Source organism: Tamandua tetradactyla, chromosome 7 (assembly GCF_023851605.1).
Source record: "Tamandua tetradactyla isolate mTamTet1 chromosome 7, mTamTet1.pri, whole genome shotgun sequence".
Taxonomy (NCBI): Eukaryota; Metazoa; Chordata; class Mammalia; order Pilosa; family Myrmecophagidae; genus Tamandua; species Tamandua tetradactyla.
Genome location: NC_135333.1, coordinates 70,686,525 through 70,699,712, shown reverse-complemented (window position 1 = coordinate 70,699,712; position 13,188 = coordinate 70,686,525). Strand labels below are relative to the sequence as shown.

Sequence of the window (13,188 nt, the reverse complement as noted above, 5' to 3'; positions counted from 1 at the left end):
ACGGTGAGATATCCTAGACTCTATATGCCCGTAACCTTCCAAGAGATGGCACAGAAGCTCTAATTCTCCAGCGCTTTAGCCAAATTGAATCTTGGAAAAACTGCAATATGATTATTGATATAGCTGGAAATGATCCATGTTTTGTGGAGTTTTATGAGCATCATCATGCAGCTGCAGCATTAGCTGCTATGAATGGGCGGAAGATAAAGGGTAAGGAAGTCAAAGTGAATTGGGCAACCACCCGCAGCAGTTAAAAAAGAAAGATTCAAACAATCATTTCCATGTCTTTGTTGGTGACCTCAGTCCAGAAATTACAATTGAAGATATAAAAGCTGCTTTTGCACCATTTGGAAGAATATCAGATAAGGCTTTGTCTCCTTTTTCAACAAATGGAATCCAAAATTGCCATTCAAGAGATGGGTCCCTGTCTACGTGGGACATGACTCCCAGGGGTGTGGACCTTTCTGGCAACGTGGGACAGAAATCCCAGAATAAGATGAGACTCAGCATCAAGGGATTGAGAAAAACCTTCTCGACCAAAAGGGGGAAGAGTGAAATGAGACAAAGTGTCAATGGCTGAAAGATTCCAAACAGAGTGGAGAGGTTGTCCTGGAGGTTATTCTTACGCATTAAGTAGATATCATCTTGTTGTTCAGGGTGTAATGGAGAGGCTGGAGGGAACTGCCTGAAAATGTAGAGCTGTGTTCCAGTAGTCATGTTTCTTGAGGATGATTGAATAATGATATAGCTTTCACAATGTGACTGTGTGATTGTGAAAACCTTGTGTCTAATGCTCCTTTTATCTACCTTGTCAACAAACCAGTAGAACATATGGAATAAAAATAAATAATAGGGGGAACAAATGCTAAAATAAATTTAGTTTGAAATGCTAGTGATCAATGAAAGCGAGGGGTAAGGGGTATGGTAGGTATAATCTTTTTTTTTCTGTTTCAATAGAAAAGAAATAAATTTCTTTTTCTATTGTCTTTTTATTTCTTTTTCTGAATTGATGCAAATGTTCTAAGAAATGATGAATATGCAACTAAGTGATGATATTGTGAATTACTGATTATATATGTTGCTGTTTTATTTGGTTTGTTAAATTTTTTTTAATTAATAAATTAAAAAAAAAGAGAGATGGGTGGCCAGTGGCTTGGTGGAAGACAAAGGGTGGCAACCCAAAAACCTCCAGCTCCAAATCCAGTTATCATTTGATGAGTTTATAAATCAGTCTAGTCCAAGCAACTGTACTGCATCCTGTGGAGGTGCTACTTCTGGCTAACAGAACAATCAATGCATGAGACTTTTTCACCACTTGGACAAACAGTGAAAATTTGAGTCTTTCCATATAAAACATATTTATTTGTTCGGTTCAGTTCCATGAAATTGTTCTGTTAATGGTACTACCATTGAAGGGTATATTGTGAAATGCTACTGGGGCAAAGAAACTCTTGGTATGATAAATCCTAAAGAGCAGAATCAAACTGGATATCCACAAGCCTATGGCCATTGGGGCCAGTGGTATGGAAAAGCACAATGAACTGGCCAGTATATGTCTAATGGTTGGCAAGTTCCTGCATATGGAATGGCCAAGCATGGAATCAGCAGGGATTTAATCAGATGAAGTCTTCTGCATGGTGGATGAGTCCAAATTAGGGCATGCAGCCGCCTCACGGGCAGAACAGCAGCATGTTGCCTAACCATCCTGTAGGGTGTCCTGTATGAAACAGTGAGAAAGGACCCCAGAATCTAAAGCCAGTGGCTTGAGGCTACAGAGAATATAGTAAAGCTGTTGTTTACTTAAAGACATATCAAATCAATCACTGCAAATGTCAGATAAAGTATTTATTTAAAAGATTCATTTTTTTAAATCATGAAATTATTTATCATCCACATTGCTTTAAAAAGAAACAAGATGCTGGATGTTTGCCAACTTTTGCTTTCATTACTTTTTTTGATAAAGTTTCTCAGAGCCTTGTTCCAAATACAAATGCAGGGATTACATTGTATTTTTTAAAAATTAAGAGGCAGAAAACTGCACAGTATTAAATTTTTCTCCACTGGGCAGGCCACGGTGGCTCAGCAGACAAGGACGCTTGCCTGCCATGCCAGAAGACCCGGGTTCGATTCCCGGTGCCTGCGCATGTTAAAAAAAAAAAATTTTTTTTCTCCACTAAAGTAGTGCGCAGTTAAATTTAAGATATGTAATATAAAGATGTAAAAAAAAAAAAAAAAGAAAAACCAAAACTGTGTAGTCTAGAAGTCTGTCATTTTCAGCTTGTGCATGTTTCTGTTTTAGGTTTTTAAAAAATTGATTAAAAAATATTTATTCCTCTAGCCTCCTATATTCTGGAGCAGCTAGAAGGAAAAGTCTGAGAGGATGGTATGATAGCCATGACAAACCCTGGCATCTGTGCTCTAACTGCTTGTTAAAGAATGCTCTGAAAATTATTGCTTTTTTCTTTCTTTGCTTTGTATATGTGTTATATTATACAATTTTAAAAGTTTTGAAAAAATAGATAAATTAGATAGATGATAGACAGATAGGGAACAATAAAGCAAATATGATAAAATGTTAACATTTGAGGAATCTAGATAAAGGGTATATGGAAATTCTTTGTACTATTCTTGTAGCTTTTCTGTTATCTGATATTTCAAAGTCAAAAGTAAAACCAAAACCAAAAACAATTTTTTTAAAAAAGGCATTGTTCAAGCTGTCCCACTCTATCAATTACCCTTTTGGGTTTTTAAATATAAATTATTAGTTTACATCATTTTTATATCTACATTTTTAAATTTCTTTTTCTGGAGTGTTGCAAATGTTCTAAAAAATGATCATGGTGAAGAATAGACAACTATGTGATGATATTGTGAGCCACTGATTGTATTAAAAGAAAAAAAGGAATCAAGTCTACTGGAACACAATTCAACAGTTTCAGGTACTTCCCTCTAGCTGCTCCAATACAGCATAAACTAAAAAGGGATATCTGTATGATGCATAAAAATAACTTCCAGGATAATGTCTTGATGCTGTTCAAAATCTCTCAGCCACGGAGACTTTATTTTGTCTCATTTCTCTCTTTCCCCTTTTGGTTAAGAATAAATCAATATACTTCTAAACCAGAGTCCAGGAAAGACAGCTTGTAAGTGAATGATTCTGGAGCTCAATCCTATGCAGTTGTACTGATGGCTCAGTAAGTTACTGTGTATTTTTAAGTGTTGGTACATTAAAAGTTGCTTTGTGGAAGATGGAGAAAACAAAATAAAAAAACAGAAAAGTTGCTTCTTTGAAAAGATCAGTAACATAGACAAATCTTTAGCTAGACTGACAAAGAAAATAAGAGAGAGGATGCAAATATTTAACATCAGAAATGAAAGGGAGGATATTATTACTGACTCCACAGAAATAAAAAGGCTCATAAGAGAATACTATGAACAACTGTACGCCAAAAAAAACTGACACTCTAGATGAAATGGACAAATTCCTGGAAACACAACAAATAGCCTACAGCAACTCAAGAAGAAACAGAAGATCTCAACAGAGCAATAGCAGGTAAGGAGATTGAATCAGTAATCAAAAACTTTGTTGGGACAAAGAAAAAGATTAGATTGTTTCACTGGTGAATTTTACCAAACATTCAAAGAAGAATTAACACCAATATTGTTCAAATTCTTCCAAAATATTGAAGAGGAGGGAATACTCCCTAATTGAATCTATGAATCCAGGATCACCTTAATACCAAAGCCAGAAAAAGATATCACAAGAAAAGAAAATTGCAGACCAATATCCCTCATGCATATAGATACAAAAATCTTTAATAAAAGACTAGCACACCAAATCCAACACATTAAAAGAATTATACACCATGGTCAAGTGGGACTTATCCCAGCTATGCAAGGGTGGTTCAACATAAGAATATCAATTATGTAATACACCATATTAAAAGAATGAAATTTTAAAAGACACATGATCATCTCAATTGATGTAGAAAAGGTACCTGGCAAAATTCAAAATTCTTTCTTGATGAAAACACTTCAATGGATAGGAATAGAAGGGAACTTCCTCAGCTTGATAAAGAGAACATATGAAAAACCCATAGTCAACATCATCCTCAATGGGGAAAGACTGAAAGCTTTCCCTTTAAGATCAGGAACAAGACAAGGATGCCCACTGTCACCATTGTTATTTAACATGGTGCTGGAAGTTCTAGCCAGAAAGATTAGTCAAGAAAAAGAAGTAAAACTCATGCAAATAGAAAAGGAAGAAGCCTAACAGTGGTGTGGGTTTCTTTGATTTTACTGGGATGTGGCAAGGAGTTTGAAGGTAAAAATAAATCATGCTTATTTTCCTTTGTGCAAAAGGTCCTTCCTGATTACAGTCAATATTAATCAGAAATGGGAGCATTAAACTCTCTCAGTAAGTTATTATGAGCCTTACATTTTGAAGAAACATACATATTTTTCCTGAAGTTAAAAAACATCACATCTAGGGGGTGAAAGCGTAGTTCAGTAGTGGAATTCTCGCCTGCCATGTGGAAGACCCGGGTTCGATTCCCAGTCCATGCACTTCCCAAAAAACAAACAAGCAAGCAAAACACAAAAACAAAGAAAAATTCAATAAATGATGCTTCAGTAACGGGATAATCACATGGAAAAATATTGAAATGTGACCTGCCATACAGCATACAAAAAAAAAAAAAATCACATCTTCATCATGAAGAATTTAATACAAAAAAAAAAAGAAAGGAAAAATAAAACAATTACCCAGAAAAAAGCATCCCGAAGATCTTGAGTTTCTCCCATTCTTCTTATCTATAAATATACATGCAATGTTCCTATTATCATATTTCTTTTAGAGCATCTAGGGAGGCATGAAGGAGAAATGAGACATCCCCCTCCCTGCCAGGCATCTGCAAGGCGAAGTTATGACTCGAACATCCATTTGTGCTTAAGACAGAAAAAGAAGGTTTAGAGATTCTCCAGAAGATGAATTCCCGGATCAAAAGGAACATTACATTTGTCCCCAGGGTTTTAAAAAGAACAGTGCATTTGGCTTTCAGATGATAGCTCAGTGCCTTTAACCTACTAACAGGATTTTTCTCAAGAAACAAGTTGATGAAATTCCAGTGCCAATGTATCTTCTGAAAGCTTTTTTGTCCTTTCCATTTTTTTTTTTTTTTTTGGTAATTTCAGAGACTAGATTGTTCTCTACAGCAAAGATTACATCTCCATTAAAAAATAACATTCAGTTTAAAATACTGGGAGTGCCACACTGAAAAATGGATTTCTGGGAATTTGTATTTCATATTTAGAAACTGCCAGCATCTGAAACACCAGGACATTTTCTCAACCACAGGTAAAAATATACATTATTATGGTTACTTGAATTTTTAAAAACAAAATAGCTTTTACCAACATTAGAAGTGCTGACCACAATGCTTGGGAAAACATTTCTATCTATAGAGCAGACCTCTGAAGTATTTTATTATGATTGCCTTATTGTACACAACAATAGACAAAAATGACAAACTTTTCCTGGAGCTTGTTTTGGAGAAAAATCCTGAACATAGCTCATGATGTTTCTTAACAATACTACTGTTCTGATGCAAGAGAGTAATTTTCATAGCTTCTTTCTGAATTATAGTGCAAACTTGACTCTTTCAATTGGCTAAAATTCAAATGAACATAATTTTCAGTGTTTTGTGTGATCCCTGTTATGTTTCAGCTGCTGTTGCTCCAGAAGTTTATAATTTTTTTTACTTTTTAATTAGCTGAAGCAAACTCTGGGTGGCCCCTCGTGCTCATGGAGAACTTGAGGGTCAGATCTCCTTCAGGGCAACAGCTTGTTTACCAAGATTTAATGACTAAATCCTGGTAAAGCAAAACAAAAGATAGCCCATGGATCTAATTCAATCCAATAACCCATCCTTTTGTAAAACTCCATATGGGCATGTGTATGGTGAAGCAGGCTAGAACAGTGACTCTGAAAAAGTGTGGTCTCCAGACTAGTGACATCAGCATCTCCTGGGAGTTTGTCAGACATGCAAATTTTGGGCCCCATCCCTGAACTACTGAATCTGAAATTCTGGGGGTGAAGCTCAAGAACCTCTGTTTTAACAAGCTCTCCTGGGGATTATTATGCATGCTAAAGTTTGAGAACTCGTAGGGGGGTGAGGGGTTGAAGGGGTGAGGAGAACGGGGAAAGGAATGTGCTGGCAGGGACTTGAGATTCTGCTGGCCCCGTTTCAATAATTCCATATGACTGATCCTTTTCAATAAATTATCTATAAGGAGCATGTTGTACGAAGGAAGATGTACTGAAAAGCTCTGTGCAAACCCCTTTATGCCCACCTCTTAATCAGATCGCTGTTAAGCATATTCGTTCTTTTTATAAGTGTGCCCCACACAAGAGTTCAGGTTTGTTTATCTGCATTTTGGCAGGACCTCCCAAGCGGCTGGAAGGGCTCAAACACATCTTTTCTTTTTAGTGCTTACTTATAATGAGTCACACTTTTTCACTCTGGAAATGTAAAACCTTCCAATATATCAAGTACAAATGGTAATTATTTTAAAACAGCTAGGTAGATCAGACTAGAAATACCACAGATCCTGACATGCAGATGCCCCAGGGATATCCCTTTAATTTTCCTGGATCACATCCCTCTTCCTTTTGAGATCTGGAGGCAGCCTTTCTTCCTCTCCAGGTTGTGCCACCTAACTAAGCTGCAACCTAAGACAAGTTACTGACCCTGCCTAAACTTCGTCTTCTCATTCATAAAATGGGGATTGTAATAGTTCCTGTCTCTCAAGGTTGTTTTGAGCATTAAATAAAATTATTTAATCTTTAACAGTATATTATTTAATAATAAACATTTACTAAATGTTACTTAATCCTCATTTCACCCAGGGAACCCCAACCCCCTTTCTATAAGTAGATGCCCTTCTTTCCTAGCTCATTGAGAAAACCAAGGTCATTAGGTATAGGTTTTCCTCAATCACTTCCCCTCTCATAAAGTTACCTGTGTCCACAAGCATCTCCACCTGCTGGGTTCTAATGTAAAGGCTGAGGGATTCTTCTCATCAGTAACAAGACTAAGCTAAACATGAGCTCATACTGATGTCTCCAACTCTAACCCAGTACATGGATTATTACTCCAGTACATCCAGTACCTGGTTAATTCTAGGCTTTCCCCTTGCTTATCTGCAACCTCCCACTCCAACCGTGAAACTCCTCATTCCCACCATCCACTATCCATTTACTTTTTGTTCAATTCTAGTATACATGTATAGTGCATTCAGAAGTGTTAACCCACGCCCCTTTGAAAAACAACTTTACCAACCGCAGTACACTGATTATGTAGGCAGTTGCTTTTATCTTTAGTCTTTAACAGCTTCTAGTCATTTCCAAAGTTAGACTATTTTGTCGTGGCATGCATTCCATCCTGTGATCCCCTATTCTCCTGGCTGATTTTTTTTTAATTCATGCAATTGATTTTTATTTTTGAATGTCCACTCTGGTCTTGTCACTGAACTGGTCCCCTAGGGTCTCCTAGTCTTGTGCCTCTAATAGGTTATTGTGGAATAAGCCTGTAAACATTTACAATACAGTGTAATAAAAGATATGCTAGAAATAAACTCCAGGTGCTATAGACTTAGAGGCAAACAGAACTGGATTCAAATCTGGATTTTTAATATTTTTAGTATGACCTTCTCTTAATCTCAGTTTTCTCATATGTAAAATAGAGATAAAAAACACCTGTTTTACAGGGTTATGAATGAGTATTAAATAAGATAATGTACATAAAGTGCTTAGCGCCATCCCCGGTGATGCAGAGAACACAAACCCTTATCACCACCACCCCAAGTGCAGGCAAAGTACTGGCCCTGTTACCATGGAGAACAGACCCTTACTTGAGGTACTTCCAGCCACTGCTACATGCAGCCCCTGGGACTGGCTTCCAACCACAGCTAGAACCTGCATTACACAATGTCCCCACTTTGCCAGGTCATAGCACAATTAAATCCATCCATCACATTTAGACAATAGCTGATTTAAGTTAGGCCTGTCTATCCACATTTTTCTTAGACATTTCAGGGATAAATCCATCACAGAGCAACCCCCTCTTTACAAGGGTTACTTCCTTCAGTGTAAAGCTCTCTTTAAACATGGGAAATTTTTGCATAATCCAATGAGTCCCCTAGTGCACTGATTAAACAATTGACTTTATTATCAGTCCCTTTTATTTTCACTCTCTGATTCCCACAGCTTAGATTCCGAAACATAGTTCTATAATTACTCTGCTTTTCTTGTGCTTGTTCTTTTCTCTGTCTTGCCCACCTGGCCAACCTATAATCATATCTGATAATTACCAGATTTGAAATGGCTGCTGCAGGGATGGCTGGAGGGCAGTTCAAGGGCAAAAAAAGGGCTAAGTGACCCATTTACCTTTCGCTTTTACCATTTCATTGTCTTATCCATAGGAGATTATTTTTCATGTTTCTAAAATTAAATTTATTGTATAAAAGTAACACATATTTTTTAAAAATGCAAACACTAGAGAAAAGAATTAAATGAAAATAAAAGTCCCTCTTTTGAGCCCAATCCCAGACTGACTCTATAATAGGCACAACTGTTAATGAGTTCTTGCATCCTTCAGAAAAATCTTAGGCAGGCAGACTCGGTTCTAAAGTTAGCATATCACACTTCTTTTTTCTACACAATTTCTATTATATTATAACATTAATATAGTACAGGCATAACATTTTTTTATTGAATGAAACATGGCTCCTCTTAGTGCCCTTGAAAATTTTCAAGAATTGTAAGTTTTGGATGTAAAATTGGATGTAGGAAAAGGAGACAAATGTATTAATATTGTCACACTGGTTTTTAAAAACATAACATTTAGCAACAACTAATAAACACTGTGAGCCAGTTTGAAAGTATTATGTACCCCAGAAGAGCCTTGTTTTAATCCTGATTCAATTTCTGGAAGCAGCTGTTTCTTTTAATCCTAATTCACTCTGTAGGGCAGAAACTCTTGATTAGATTATCTCCACAGAGATGTGACGTGCCCAATTGTGGGTGTGACCCTTTGATGAGATGGAAATGTGAGTCTACCCACTCCAAGTGGATCTTCATTAGTTTACTGGAATCCTTTAAAACAGGAAGCATTTTGGAGTCAGAAATGAAGAAGCCTCAGAGCCAACAGAGAGAGCAGATGTAGATGCTTGGAAACAGCTGCTTCAGAAAACAGAGGTATAGCTGTTTGGAGATGCTTGGAGCCCAAGATGTTACACAAGCCAGAACCTGGAGAGAGCCAAGGGAAGCTAAGAGATGAAAGCCAGCCCTGGAGAAGTAAAGTGAGTGTGCCGGTTTGAAAGGATGTATGTACCCTAGAAAAACCATGTTTTAATCCTAATTCCATTTTGTAAAGCCAGCCATTTGTTCTAATCCTTATTCAGTACTGTATGTTTGAAACTTTAATTAGATTATCTCCCTGGAGATGTGACTCAATCAAGAGTGGTTGTTAAATGAAATCAGAAGGCAAGATAAACAATAAAGACTGAGATGGTATAATCTAAGAACGCCTAAAGTGTATGATACTGACTAAATGTACAAATTTAAAAATGTTTTTGCATGAGGAAGAACAAAGGAATGTCAATAATGCAGGGTGTTGAAAATAGATGGTAATTAATATTTCAAAACTTTAACTTATGTGTGAGACTGAAGCAAAAAATGTTTTTTGGCACAAAATTTATATTTTGACTAGTGAATTTCCTAATATAACTTATGTGGACAGCTTAACTGAACACCATAAGTACATGGAACCTTGAGTAGGACATGAGATTTTTTTTTTTTTTTTAACACAGGCAGGCACTGGGAATCAAACCCAGGTCCTCGGGCATGGCAGGCAAGCACTCTTACCTGCTGAGCCACCGTGGCCCACCCAGAACATGAGATTTTGTAGGTTTATCCAGAGAGATGCCCCAATAAATCCCAGAGTGATTTGAACAGTGAATAAAAAAGTATTTGCGAAATCCCCTTGGGGGAATGGTGAGAAAGGGTGAAAATTCAACTTCCCCAAGTGGAGAATTCTTGATATTCTCATAAGCAGTGGGGACAACCAAAGCAATAGGCAGAGCCCTCAATCTGGGGGGTTGTTCATATGAAACTTAACCCAACAAAGGATAGGCTAAGCCTACTTTAAATTAGGCCCAAGAGTCACCCCCAGTGAACTTCTTTTGTTGCTCAGACATGGCCTCTCTCTCTCTCAGTCAACACGACAAGCAAACTCACTGCCCTCCCCATCTCTACGTGAGACATGACTCCCAGGGGTGTGGACCTTCCTGGCAACATGGGAAAGAAATCCTAGAATGAGCTGGGACTCAGCATCAAGGGATTAAGAAATCTTCTTGACCAAAAGGGCAAAGAGAGAAATGAGACAAAATAAAGTTTCAATGGCTGAGAGATTCCAAACAGAGTCGAGAGGTTATCCTGGAGGTTATTCTTATGCATTAAATAGATATCACCTTTTTAGTTAACCTTTAATTAAGGTGTAATGGAGAAGCTAGAGGGAACTGCCTGAAAATGTAGAGCTGTGTTCCAGTAGCCATGTTTCTTGAAGATGATTGTATAATGATATAGCATTCACAATGTGACTGTGTGATTGTGAAAACCTTGTGTCTGATGCTCCTTTTATCTACCTTATCAACAAATGAGTAAAACATATGGATTAAAAATAAATAAATAATAAGGGGAACAAATGTTAAAATAAATTTAGTAGATTAAAAAAAAAGAGTGGTTGTTAAACAGAATTAGGTGGAGATGGGTCTCCACCCATTCTAGGTGGGTCATGATAACTTTACTGGAATCATATAAAAGAGAAAATTTTGGAGAAAGTGAGAGATTCTGAGAGCAGAGAAGAATGACAGAGCCACAAGAAAGTCACAACAGAGAACACTGCAGAAAAATGAAGCAGAGAGTCCATCAGCCAATGACTTTTGGAGATGAAGAAGGAAAATGCCTCCTAGGGAGCTGGAGAAGAAGGTAGCAGATGACACTGTGTTCACCCTGTGCCCTTCCAGCTGAGAGAGAAAGCCTGTCCATGTTCACCATGTGCCTTTCCACTTGAGAGAGAAACTCCGAACTTCATTGGCCTTCTTGAATCAAGTTACCTTTCCCTGGATGCCTTAGATTGGGCATTTCTATAGCCTTGTTTTAATTGAGACATTTTCATGGCCTTAGAACTGTAAACTTGTAACTTATTAAATTCCCCTTTTTTTTTTTTTAACTTTTTTTATTAATTAAAAAAAATTAACAAACAAAACATTTAGAAATTCCCCTTCTTAAAAGTCATTTCATTTCTGGTATATTGCCTTCCGGCAGTTATCAAACTAAAACAGTGAGGAACCCCCCAGGAACAGAGGCTGAAAGCAACGGAGCCCAAGAGCAAGGGACCAGCAGATGCCAGCAGTGTGACTTCCCAGGTGACAAAGGTGTTCCTGACCCATTGGCCTTTCTTCAGTGAAGTTAACCTCTTGCTGATGCCTTAGTTTGGACAATTTTATAGGCTTAGAACTGTAAACTTGCAACTTATTAAATTCCCCCTTTTAAAGGCCATTCCAGTTGTAATCTGACAGCTTGCTAAGACCCTGTTAGGAAGGACATGAACTGATACAAGTTAGAATATTATCTAGGAAGTAATCCTTGAGTTGAGAAAGTCCATGTTCTGAAGATAAAAGTGATAATTAAATGATCTTATCTTTTTAATTCAGTTTCAGATGGACCTTTGCAATATTACATAACTTCTGGGTTCTTCATTTCCTTTTTCTTAAAAAATATTTTGAAAAATCTTCACATACATGCAGTCTACCCACAGTATACAATTAATGGCTCACAATATCATCACATAGTTGTGTACTCATCACCATGATCATTTTTAGAACTTGCACCACCCCAGAAAAATAAAAAGAGAAAAGAAAAAGCTCATACATCCATACCCCTTACCACTTCCTCTCACTGACCACTAGTATTTCAATCTACCCAATGTTTTTTACCCCTTATCCCCCCCCATTATTTATACATTTATTTTTCCTCACTTTTTTTACTCATCTGTTCATACTCTGGATAAAAGAAGCATCAGACACAAGGCTTTCACAATCCCTGTAACACTGTAAAAGCTATGTAATTATATAATCATCTTCAAGATCAAGGCTACTGGAATACAGTTCAATGGTTTCAGGTACTTCCCTCTAGCCACTCTAATGCACCATAAACTAAAAAGGGATATCTATATAATGCATAAGAATAACCTCCAGGATAACCTCTGGACTCTGTTTGGAATATCTCAGCCACTGAAACTTTATTTTGTCTCATTTCTCTCTTCCTCCTTCTTAGTCAAGAAGGCTTTCTCAATCCCATGATCCTGGGTCCCAGCTCATCCAAAGAGTACTGTTCCATGTTGTCAGGAAGATTTTTACACCCCTGGAAGTCATGTCCTACATAGGGTGGGGAGGGCAGTGAATTCACCTGCTGAGTTGGCTTAGAGAGAGAGGCCACATCTGAGTAACAAAAGAGGTTCTCTGGAGGTGACTCTTAGGCATAATTATAAGTAAGCTTAGCTTCTCCTTTGCAGGAAAAATTTCATAGGGTCGAACTCCAACTTTGAAGGCCCAGCCTATTGAATTCATTGTCCCCACTGCTTTAGAGACTATCAGGAATTCTCCCAGATGAGGAAGTTTAACATTTCCTCCTTTCTCCTCAGTCCCCCAAGGGGACCATGCAAATACTTTTTTATTCTCTGCCCAAATTACTCTGGCATATATCAGGGCATCACACTAACCTGGACAAACCAACAAGATCTCATGCCATGTTCAAGATTCCATATAATTGTGGTGCTCAAATAAACTGACTATACAAGTTAAATTAGATAATGTGCTACCCAAAATATACATTTTGCACCAAATAAACATCTCTCCCTTTGGTCTCGCATAGAGATTGAAGTTCTAAAATATGAACCATATCATCCTTTACCCTGTATTCTGATACCTTAATCCTATCCAGATCAGCTTCATTCATATCTCTACTCAAAGACTGATCACATACCAGATTATATACCTTGCCTTGAGCAAAATCTTTCCTATCTGCTTCACAGTAAGGAATGGTTTTGCAAGAGTAAGTCATGACCA

At 37.4% G+C, this 13,188-nt stretch overlaps 1 pseudogene; it reads left to right on the top strand.

The window, feature by feature from the left end:
* Positions 1 to 2: 2 nt before the first annotated feature.
* Positions 3 to 13,188, top strand: part of LOC143690487 (cytotoxic granule associated RNA binding protein TIA1-like) — a 31,431-nt pseudogene continuing 18,245 nt past the window's right edge.